Raw genomic sequence first — 11,838 nt, 5'->3', positions numbered from 1 at the left:
TCAAAAAAGGGGGTAGGGAGCAATTTTTGTCACATGTACAAGTGCCCAGAGGGCCTCAGGCTGTTACTTTATGGGGGAAAAAGTCCAGGGAGAGCCCCAGGTGGAAGAAGACTGTAAGGGAGAAGCTCCGAAAGAGCTGGCCCCAGAGAAGTAAGAACTATGAGTACTTACTGCAAAGCTAGTTGCTCTGCAGTTTAACAATAGGGCAATGCTTATGTGAGCTGTAGAAAACCTACTGTGTCCCGGAGCTGGGGAGCCAAGCTCACGGTGTCACGGTGGGGCGGCCGGGTGGTGGCGGATTGGACATGGAACAGGCGGGAGTTTTGGCAATGGAGTCTGAGTGGGACGGAATCATAATGGTTTCAATTAAGAGGGTTTATTACTCATGCTTTGAAGTGGAGGCACAGAGCTGCTTTCTTCAGTTACAGTTGCAGAACGAATACAAACTATTAACAAACAAAGGGGTCTGTTGGCCCACGAGGTTCACCAACAGGGCAAGCCTGTCAGATAAGTCCCAGGGCTGGTCAACAGCTCATAAAAGGGCATAAACAAACAACAAAATGTAAACTGTAACACGCTGCACACGGTGAGTCGCGTGACACCAGTCCCGTAGGACAATGACGAGAAGCAGTGGTATTGGAAGCCGAGGTCAAAACCAGGTAAGTCGAGCCAAGGTTGCAACCAAAGTCCAACGGGTGATCCGGAATCGCAGTCGCTAGTCAGTGCCAAGGTAGGTCGGAAGCCAGGTAAGTAGAGTCAAAACCACAATTCAACAACACAAGCAACATGAAACGCCAAGCGAAGGAGGAGATCGATAGGCCCTAAAGCCTGACTGAGAGAGTCCCTGCAGCACCAGCCTCTGTCTCCAGCTAACGGGATCTCCCCCTGAGGGAGGGGCTCACTGAACTTTTATTTGAATTTAGTGGCCAATCAGAACGCTCTCCACAGAGAAATTTCTAGCCAGATTACCTCATGTCAGGTTCTGACTGAGCATGCTCTCAGTCAGAAGCTGACACAGTCTGAGCATGTGTCTGTGGGGAAAGTAGGTCACCCAAGGAGCAAGGGCCGGGTGAGCCGTGGAACTTTCCACTCACAGAGTCAAACCGTGCATGTCAGTCTCAGTCTTCTGTGTTGGCAGCATTTAATCAAAATTTTGCTCTGACATACTGCAGTGCTAACTGCTTGCAGTAGGACTATAGGCTGGAGCTCTGCAGGAGAGAGAAGGGACTGCTCCAGGTAGGCTGCCATGGAGACCAGTCAGTAAATCTAATTAGAAGGTACCTCTGGAGTCACCGGACCAAAAAGGGGCAGGGCCTGGGAGAGAGAAAAGCCAGGTCCAAAGCCAGGGAAATTATTCTGGCCCTGGAGGCCAAAAAGGGAAAAGCTCTGCAGTAAGATTTGTGTTGCTAGGAGATGGACAGTAAGCATGCTATTCCTGGAGACAGCAAGTGAAGGGCTGAGGACTAGCAGCTGGCTAAGACCCAAGGCTAGGGAGGAGTTTTTGGTTTATAGTCAATTGGCTAAAGATTTAGTTATAGCTAGAGTACTTATCATTTTTGTTTGAGTTTTATTAGTGGGCTGGAGTTTTGAGGGTTTGGGACTGTAGGGGAGGTTTGGAGGTCTCAGGGTGGCAAGGAGACATGAGGCTTAAGCCTACTAGGGGCAGGGAGCAAGCTGCTATAGCCCAAACTGGGCAAGAATGAGGGCCAGGGTCCCAAAGCTTGGTCAGGCACAGTGGGTCTAGGCTAAAAGAACCAGTGAAAGGAAAGGGCCAGAGGCTGAGAAGGCTGAGGCCTCAGCAAGGGTATAGGAGGCCTGAGGTAGCCTGCTATTGGATTGGGGGCCAAGTTCCCACCCTCCCCCAATCGTTAATTGGTAACACCTGTGAGGTATAGGCATGGCTGTAAGGGAGGTCAGAAACTGTGAATAGCCCTTATGGCTATAAGTACCTTGAGGGCCACAGGCCAGTCAAGAGGGCCCACTGAGTGCGAAATAGGACTGAGACCACTGGAGTCTGAGTGGGACTTGATGGCTGTCAGGAGAACTGAGGGCTTGCTATAATACCCTTAGGCAACCTCCCTTTCTAGCATTCAATAGTTACATCAAAGCATAGCAGGCAAGAAGAAGGCGACAGTACCCTAGAGCCAGGGCAGGGGTTGCATGGCCACCAGGAGGCATCATAGCTGCCTCTGGAACACAACTTGCTACAGGGTCCAATTCAGTGTGGGTGTCTGTACAGCACTGCGTTACTCCACAAAAATGTACCCTCTGTAATTTCTTCCACTTCTGTCAGTAACAGCACAATCCAAAGGCAGCAGCATGTGGGCTGGAGGCAGTTTCCACTATAGGTTCTTCATACATGAAAAGCCATGAGTAGCACTTCCTCAGGCATAATGTATGCTTCAAGCTTGATAGAGGAGGGGTTGTGATGGAAATGGATCCAGGAAGTATCCAAATCCCATGTTTTCTTCCCCAAACTTGGTGGATTGCTAATGGGAAATCTGCACTGAAGTCCGTCAAGCTTGCTAAGCAGTGGTGTGGAATGAGAGGAAAACTTTGATTGCAAGCTTTGTGTACACAGGAGTTCAACCAGAAAAAATAGGCTTTTATTGCTTCATTCTCTGTAAATAGGAGGAATCCAAGATAGAAAGAAACCAAAAGAAGGATTCAGTTTTTCTTTTTAGTTATTTTTAGTCAGGTATATTTTTAGCACCCTTTGAATATACCTACTAAGCCACTGATTCCTCTTTCTCTGCATGCACCCCTTCATAGGTTTCTGGTTATGCTAGGAAAAAAGATCTACAGAACAGCTAGTCATATTTAGAGATAGAGGCAGGATCCATCCAAATCACCTGTGTCAGAGTATGGTGCAACAGTGAGATTCTGTGGACAAAACTCCTGGTTGCACAATTTTTGTGCTGAAGTAAAAGCAACTTAAAAAAGACCCAACTTCTCAATAGCTAAATTTTAGAGAAAGAGAGAAGCAAACTTAGCTGAATCTTTACTTGGAAGGCAACAACCACTTTAAATCAGAAAATCATGACAGAAGTCTTGACCTTTGTAAACTTCAGTTTCTTACTCACAATCCTATGCAACCTCATGGTGTCACTAGATAGCTAGGTCTTTGCCAAAGAAGTTTCATTTGCTCCAATCTGAATCTGTCAGTCTAAAAGGGAATATAGTGGAGGAGGGGGAGGCCTTTGGTACTTATAAGTTTTCTTAAAAGTGAATGGAGAGAGAGAGAGAGAAACCCTCTGTACTACTACATATGAAAGGCCAAGAATGAAAATAGTTCTAAAATGTATTTCACTGAAATATGAAAGGGAACAAAAACTGCAGAACAAAATAAATAAATAAAAATTCAAGAACAAGGCAGGGCAATAGATGGAAAAAGTAAATTTTCTGGACTCAGACAAGAGGATTCATCATTTTGCGATAGACCTGTCTAAAAGCTAAAAGTTAGATGAATTTGAACAGCTAACAGACTAATTAAATATCAAACACTAAGAACCTCTCTTGCATACTGACTGAAGCCACATCTAAGAGCAAAGGTAACGAAAAAAATGGACTTTAAAATTAACAATAGGTATTTGTAACCGGCGGGCTTCGAACATTAGGTCTTGCGCTGCTCTGCCTCTGGTGTGTGGGCTTCTCTGTCGCCTCATCCCTGGAATTTTCTATTTTGGATAGGTCTTAGGAGTAGTCACCTGCCACGACTTTGCTCGTAAATTTTCAGTGGAGGGGCCAACTACTAAAGCTTCTCCAGAGCTGGGACTCTTGGGGTGATGGTCTTCTGCGTGCCCTTCCCTACACCTCACCCTAATACCCAGCCACGCCGAGTTACTGATGATTCCTGGGCCCGACCCTCATCTTGCGATTCCAAGGGGTACTTAGTGGTGAATCCGCAGGCTTGTCCTGACTCTAGACCCAGCTGGTTAGGGAATCCTTCTGAGGCTTCCTCCCTGACCATCCAACAGTGGGCCACTTAGCACATAACTCAAAGAAAACACTACCTGTAAGTCTCCCGGGCTACAAATTAAAGTTTGGCCTCTCTGGCCCAGAGAAAATCCTCTCCCTGCTTAACCCTGTCTACAGCATGCCCTCTAGCTGGTTGCTGTACTTTTCTAAGTGCCACCTGGGGCTGCTCCCAGCCACTCTGGTTCCTTCTTCACTCAGTCCCTCACCGAGTGGCTCCGCCCGGCAGAATCCCGTACTCTGCAACCCCTCTCGCTCCTTGTACTCCCGGTTCCCTGCTGGGATGGACTCTGGGGTACTCCCCAAACCCATGCTAATCCCACCTGGATTGCCAGGTCTTCTTCCATTCCCCTCTCTTCGGGGTGGCTCATATCACCGGATTCTGTCCCCAAATCCTTATATCTGGCTCCGCTGTCACGAGCCCGGGCATCTGCTGCCTCTCCCTGGGCATTCTCCTTCCCGCAGTTGAGGGATGTCTTCCTGCCTCATGGCTAGCCACTGGCCCCTTCTTTGCCTCCAAGTGGGGCCCCAGGAGTGCCTCCCCTCATGGCTCTGCTCCAGCTGTCTCCCTCCCTTTCCTCTTCTCTCGGGGCGCTCTTTATGCCCCTGCACCGGCTCCGATCATTATTGATCACAGCTGGCCGCAGTTTTAAAAAGATGCAGATAATCAGCCGTGTGGGTCCTGCAGCCACTTCTGGTTCTTCTGTGTCATCAGATGCAGGTAAGGAGATCATTGGGTTTTTTTTCTTCTCCCCTCATCTTCCTGGCCTTGTTTTGGGTCCCGGGATTCCCCTTTTGCCTTTCGGGGCTATACCGTGCCATTACCCTCTGACAGTATTTAACAAGGTTTTCAAGATCTTCACATCCCAAGTCAAAACAAGGATAAAGGCAGAATAAAAGGTTAGATGAACAGCAGAGAAGAGCAATTTATTTATTTTTTATTAGCTATGAAAGCAATTGTAAATATGCAAACACGCACATGCACAAAAGGCCCCTTACAAAAAGAAAGGGGCATTTAGCAAGAGCTTGTCATTCTTAACATGTATCTAAAAAAATAGAAAAGCAGTATATGTTCATGAACTTACAGCTGGAGGACAAAGCTCCAATGAGGATATAGACAGAGATTTTGTTCAGTATGTATATGAAGCAAAATTCTACAAGTGTGAGATTTATGACACTGGAATAAACAAGTTTTAAACCCAGACATCAATCAAAATATATTGTATATCAGCTATTGTACAAAGATTTGACACAGCGAGGGTAAAAAAAAATGTGGGGAGAGGAGAGGGTGAAAAGAAAGAAGCTAAGCTTGTTTTATTGAAGCACGTTTGACATCAAAATGAGCCTGCAAAACAAAACCACAAATGCTGTGGTGATCTGTCATTGAAATGGTGGTACAGGAAGCACTGTATGATACAGGAAGCACTGTATGAGTTTCAGTCTACAGATACAGATGTTTAAATGGGTATATACATTTTCTACTGAACAGGATGTAAGATATATAATAAAGAGTTTGATGTGGTACTTAATGGGCTGGGCTGCATTAAAAGATAAGATATATCATATTAGAGGTATAGATTCCACTGTGTTGTCAGTTACATTCATACATTAAAACCCATTATCTCCAAGACATAAAGTAACAGCTGAACTTAACTGGATTGTAAAATAAAATGTTAGTGAGCAAATACAGACCAAATAATGATAGTAGTATGAAAAGCATAATAAGAACAATCTAGGTAAGATTCAATATGGCCACCATAAGAGTTCTGTCATGTGGAGACAACTGAGAAGACTGTGTTAATATTTAAAAAAACAAGAGCATTTTCAGTTTGGGATAGAAGCCAAGGGCTCTGAGGAATATGACTCATAAAAGAGCACAGAACTGCAGATCAGATTTTCAGCATTAAAAAAAAACATGAAGCAGTGAAGGTATACTTACAATAGCAAAGAATCTGATCCTACAGATCCAGATTTGAATAACTTCCCTTTTCAATAGTCCTAGAACTTGAGCTGAACCAAGATATCTTGTCCTGGATCTCTAAGGATCAGGGGATTCAGGATGAAGCACCATAATGAAAGGCTGGGGAGAATCACAGAAGCAAGGGAATGCCACTGGAAAACAGGCTGCAAGGTTAGAAGATAGGTTAAAAATTAAGATGGATATTACGATTAGTACAGAAGTCAGGTGATGAATAAAGGAGCTATACAGCGGGAAAATGAAAGGCTCCCCTTTCAACACAACCTAGCAAGCTGGAGGGAGGCTACTAGTGGAGTTCCATCAGTCTTAGAACTGGTCTTGTTTAATATTAATTAATATTATTTAATATTAATAACCATGGCAGAGGAAGTAGCAGTGAAAGTTACTGAGGACATAAAGGTTAATGTAGAAGAGAACCAGAATCTCATAAAGAACTAACTGGATGACCTTGAAGACTGGAGTAACAGAAATGTGATGCAAGTGAACAGCACAAAGTGCTGTAGGGACTACTGTACTATTTTGCAGACAACATGCCCTAGAATAAAATATACACCTTGCTTTTCAAAAGCAAGGGAAAAAAAAGATCTTTCCTTGTTGTGATTGAGTAGCAGCAGCTAGGGAGTGCAGCCTGTATATTGTTCTGTTCCCTATGGATTGTCTACAGAGTTACTTTCATTTTCTCTGGGCAGAAGCTTAAGCAGCAGAACCTGCTGCTACCGTATTTCCTCACTTATAGTGCATAATCAAATTTCCAGCAGTTTTTTTTTTTTTTAAGAGAAAAGGTGCAGGTGGTATGTGAGAAAATATGGTGATGATTATGCCTGCTGGGAGCTCATCACTTAGAAACAATAACAAACTTGGCCCTTTTGATTGATCAGAGCACAATTAAGACCATCCAGGGTGATATGGCCATGAGAGAGGCAAATCTGATTCACAGATACATCAAAAGAGATATTTCAAATGCCTAAGTATGCTGCATTGGTCACTGGTATCCTTCTGATTATTCATTTTCAAGAAAAATGAAATCAGCCGGGAACAAGTGCAGAGAAGGGCTACTAGGATGATCAAGAGGACAAAGAACCCATCCTGCAAGAGGCAGCTGAAAGATTTTGGCTTGCTTAATCTAGAAAATTGGGATCAAAAGGAATATGGTTCTACTCTATATATACACATCAGGTAGGTTTAACAGCAGGGAAAGGGAAGAGCTGTTTAAACTCAGGAACTTAATTGGTACAAGACCAAAGGGGTATAAACTAGCCATGAATAAATTTAGGCTAAAATTTAGAATGTTTCTGACCATAAGAGGAGTGAGGTTTTGGAATAGCTTTCCAATTATAGCATTGTACAAAATAAAGTTTAAAAGAGAGCCTGATCAGTTTACAAAGGGGTTATCAGATTTGGTTGCCTGTGATGGTAGAAGAAAGAGCCTACGATTCACATAATTTTCAGTCTTCCTAAAAGAAGTAAATATGTAGACTGGTTAAACAAGCAAACTGATTGGACTTCTACCACTTCTCTTGGAAGACTATTGTGAAACCTGGATAGATCCCCATCAGGAAGTTTCACAATATTCGCTCCAAGTTTTGCCCTGACCCAAGCCCACATTACTGTTCATTAAGATTCTATCATCTTCCCACTAGGGAGGGAACTGAAATTACCAATAAATCACTGAACAGCCAGTTAATGATAATGATTCAGACTAATGACCAACTGTGAAAGTGGAAGACTTTGAATCTCTTCACTAATCCTTCAAGCAATACAGTTCCCCAATTCCCCATCTCCTATTCCCAATAAGAAGGCACTGGTGTGGGCAGATTAAGACTTTGCTCTCAGAAAGTTCTCTTTGAAGTCATATGTTACTGATGCATTATGTACGGGGTTTTTTTAAAATTTCAATAATCAAACTGTTTCCTGACCTGAAAATGTGAGCAAAAGACCTTTAGAATTTATCACCATGAAAAACCATTGTACCAAATTAACATTTTAATCCATTCACCTTTCTGAGCAAATTTTTAAATGTCAAGTACTTTATACACTATGTATCACTTTCCAGAACATTTATATTCAAGAGATATCACAGTACATTTCAGAAGTGTTCAAAGTAAATAGTCCACTAATGATAAAGATATCAGTTCCAAAGGTTAAAAATAGAGCTGAGCTGGGGAAAAAATACTAAGTTTCTATTTTGCTCTTATTTATGAACTTTAAAATTTTTATTTCATTCCATATTTTTCCTCTTCAGAAACAGAAATTGTAGGAAAAGCTCTTTAAAGGTTTTCAGCAAAATGTGCATCAAAAATAGAGAAGGTTACAGTCCCAAACAAAAAACGTCCAATGCCTAGTTTTATTTGTATTTTTATTACTATACAGGGCAGGGAACAGAGGCAAGTTGAGTGTCTGCAGGACTGATAGAATGGGGTGAGGGAGGGACAGTTTACAAGAGAACACCTTAAAACCATAAAGGCAGAAGAAAAGGGAGAAAGAAAGAACTTGCCTTTACTTCCTAAGGACAAGTCTGCACTACCTCCATGCCATTTCTGCTATCTCATTTCAAGATGAGGCAATATAGCTAACTCCCAGTGGCCCCAAGCATACACCAAAAAAGGACATCCAAATCAGAGCCTGTGAGAAGCTCTGGGATATTTAGGACTGTGGAGCCCTATTACCCAGCCCACCGTGCTGCCTGTGGGTCTCCATGCACAGCATGCAGCACGTGCTGGTTCCAGCCCACCATGCTGCGCACAGTGCATGGAGCCTGTTTGTCGCAGCCAATGGAGCCAGCGCGCACTGCATACAGCATGAGGGCCCAGTCTGGGTCACGTTGCACATTGCACCAGTACCAAACCAGCCCTCCACACTGGATCTGGTGCCAGTTTGGATCAGACCCACAGACTGGTCCCCCATGCCTGAGCCAACACACAGAGGCAAGATGCAGCATGCACCCCTGACCAGCCCTGTGTGTTTCATTGAGCTGGGGCCAGCATGCACTGCATATGATACACAGGGACCAAGGCTGATGCACATGCAGGGCCATTTGGGACACTACATGTTGCATGCAATGCCCATACCAGCCCAGCCCTGCGTGCTGGATCTGGGACCAGTCAGGATCAGGCCCAGAAACCAGCCTCGTATGCCAGACCCAGCATGCAGTATGGGTCCAGTACAGGTGCCACATGCAGCACATGCTCCAGACTGGCCTGCACCATGTGTAGCACAAACCCTGACCAGCTCCATGCATTGTGTACAGCGCAGGCCCTGCACTGGCCCCATGTGCAGGCCAGAGCCAGTACATCCTGTATGTGGTGTCTGGAGCTAGTGCTGGCACAAACACTGGAAGCAGCGTGTGAGGTGTGAAGTGTCAATGCCCACACCAAATGAGACCTGCAAGCTATAAAAGTCAAACTGATATCTGTGCTGCATGCGCCCTCATATAGCCAATCAAACCTAAAACCACCAAAAGAAACCCCACCCCACCCCCATCCTTTCAACTGTGCTGGCAAGTCAGGAAAAGCCCGGGCTGAGACAAAGACTTGCACCATGATTGGCTAATGCAAAAGTGAAACTAAACAGCAAGTTATTTAAATCGCACCCGTCCTTTGCTCAGAGAGACCGCCATTTGACTGTAACTCGAGCTGGACTCGTAGTTACCCCGGGCTGATCACCCAACATTCTCCCGCCACCGCTCCCCCAGGCGTATACCCCATTTAATCCGGACCGTCTCATCTTGACTCGTATCTCGTAACACAACTGAAGCACAGCATATCGGCCTCCACCACCACCTGTAATCTTAGGGGCGTGAGTAAATAAACTTTTCCTGTTTAAAACTACTTATGCCTCCGAGCCTTCCTCATCTCGTAAACTCCAGATCCTCCCAGAACCGGAGGGCTCTGCCAAGCCCCTCTTCCAGTGTGGGACATGGTGTCACGAACAGGATCTGGTGGAGATGATGAAAAGATGCGGGGCAATTTAATCTGCCACTGCCCGTGGTCCACCAGCAGGCGACCGCTGAAGTGCCCCGATGATCTGTGGGCCCATATAGCTTACCACCAGGCTGGCAGCCTACCCGGGGGTAGGGAGGTGTCGGGTTACCTCTCACTCACAGACGGGGGAAAGGAGTGGAGCATGAATCTCGCACCCTCCACATTCGGGTGCTTTATGAGCCATCCCAAAGTAATATTTTGCCCCCGTGAGGCCTGCGCTACGCTAAGCCTTGCGAGAGTCAAGCCCATGGGCACTCCTAACCTGACTCTGGCACAAGAATTTGCCCGATGCATACAACACATCAAGGAGGGAGGGGAGAGCACCCCTTCAGACAAGTTCAACTGCCCCAACCTGAAGGAAGGGTCCTGCGGACACGAACTGTTAACGCAGTGCCGCAAAGCCCTTGAATCTGATGGACGCACTGCCACTAAGTGGGGTGGTCCAAAATGGGATAAAGGCAAGATGTTAAATGTCCTGTTCCATGAGTACATGGGTCTTCTCCGTGAAAATGCGGACTTGGGAGCTCAAGTGGAGACACTAGCTCACCGGGGCGTGACGAGGTACAAGAGGGGGAGGGCGCCACTCCGCCGCTCGCAGAGCCAAGCAACGTGCCAACCCCCGAGGAGGCCAATCCACCACCAACAGCACCCCCTCCATATGAAAGTGAGCGTAGAGAACCTCCTAAGATTTATCCGCCGCTCCCACTCAAGAAACCGGCGGTAGGTGGAGATCCGCCAGAGGCGCTCCCTGTAGTTCTTGCCAAAACAACGGTCGACCCGCACAGAAATCAGCACACAATGACAGTCTGGTACACACACATGTGCCCAGAGATAAGAGACTTGGTAGATGAAACTCAAATTCAACAGCAGGAGCCCGTCATTGCGTGGTTGGGGAGGTTGGTCCTCGCATTTGGGTACGAGTGAATAGACTTGCCCGAGTGCACCACCCTATCGCGCACCCCCCAGTGGAGCCAAGGTAATGTAAGCAACATTGGGCAGGCTCAGCAGAACACCAACTGACCCATCCTGCTCCTGGCTCTCCCTGCTGCACATCTCCCCCACATAGCATACAAGTGGCATGACTGCCTGGGCAACGACCACTTCGACCCTGACGCCCTGCTAGACACGATCGCAAGGATGTTATACTGCAGTTGGGACCCCATGTACCACCCAGGCCCGGGAATGACCCAAATCCAATGGGCCGGGGTGTGGCCGCAGTGCTATCATGCTGACCCAGCGGCAGTTCCTGTCCGCACTGAGGAAGAAGCAGTGATTGAAGTTCACGGTGGTCCGCATAAAGTTTCACTGCAGCTGATGTTAGCTGGAACCGTTGGAAATCCCGTCTCACAGCTTACCACCTACCAACCTAAAGTTTCTGGCCTACAGCAACCCTCTAGTAGTCCAGCCATCCGTGCCATAAGCTGCCCCCAGCAGCTCTCACATTAACCTGAACTCCTCGCTACTGCGTACCCACCTCCAAGGACACAGCGTAGCCCTCACGAACGGGCTATGTTTGGATTCCTGTTGCACCATTCTGGCCTAAGCAAAGCTGCTATCAGAAAACTTAGTGATGCAGAACAACAACAACTAGTGGCAAAACTTGGCTTTAACTGGCCCAACAACGGTCATCAAAAAAAACAACCGTAGCCATCGGCATCGCAGCCACCGACGACTCCTGAATCTATAGCCATGTTACCGTCTATCACCCCCAGCTCTTGCAACAACCCCACGATGTACGGTTCCTTCTGGATACTAGCGCTCAGGTCAATGTCATTTGCCCTGACGTCCCGCATGTACCTGCCAAGGCTACCATGTTCGTTTGAGGCCTGAATGAAATGAAACAGACCCGAGTTGTGCACTTTTGGGTAAAAGGAGAGGAAAAACCCCTTACGGCCATTTTAGGGG

This window comes from Crocodylus siamensis, chromosome 7 (genome assembly GCF_052110815.1).
Source record: "Crocodylus siamensis isolate JL-2025a chromosome 7, ASM5211081v1, whole genome shotgun sequence".
Classification (NCBI taxonomy): Eukaryota; Metazoa; Chordata; order Crocodylia; family Crocodylidae; genus Crocodylus; species Crocodylus siamensis.
This window is presented reverse-complemented; position numbering follows the sequence as displayed.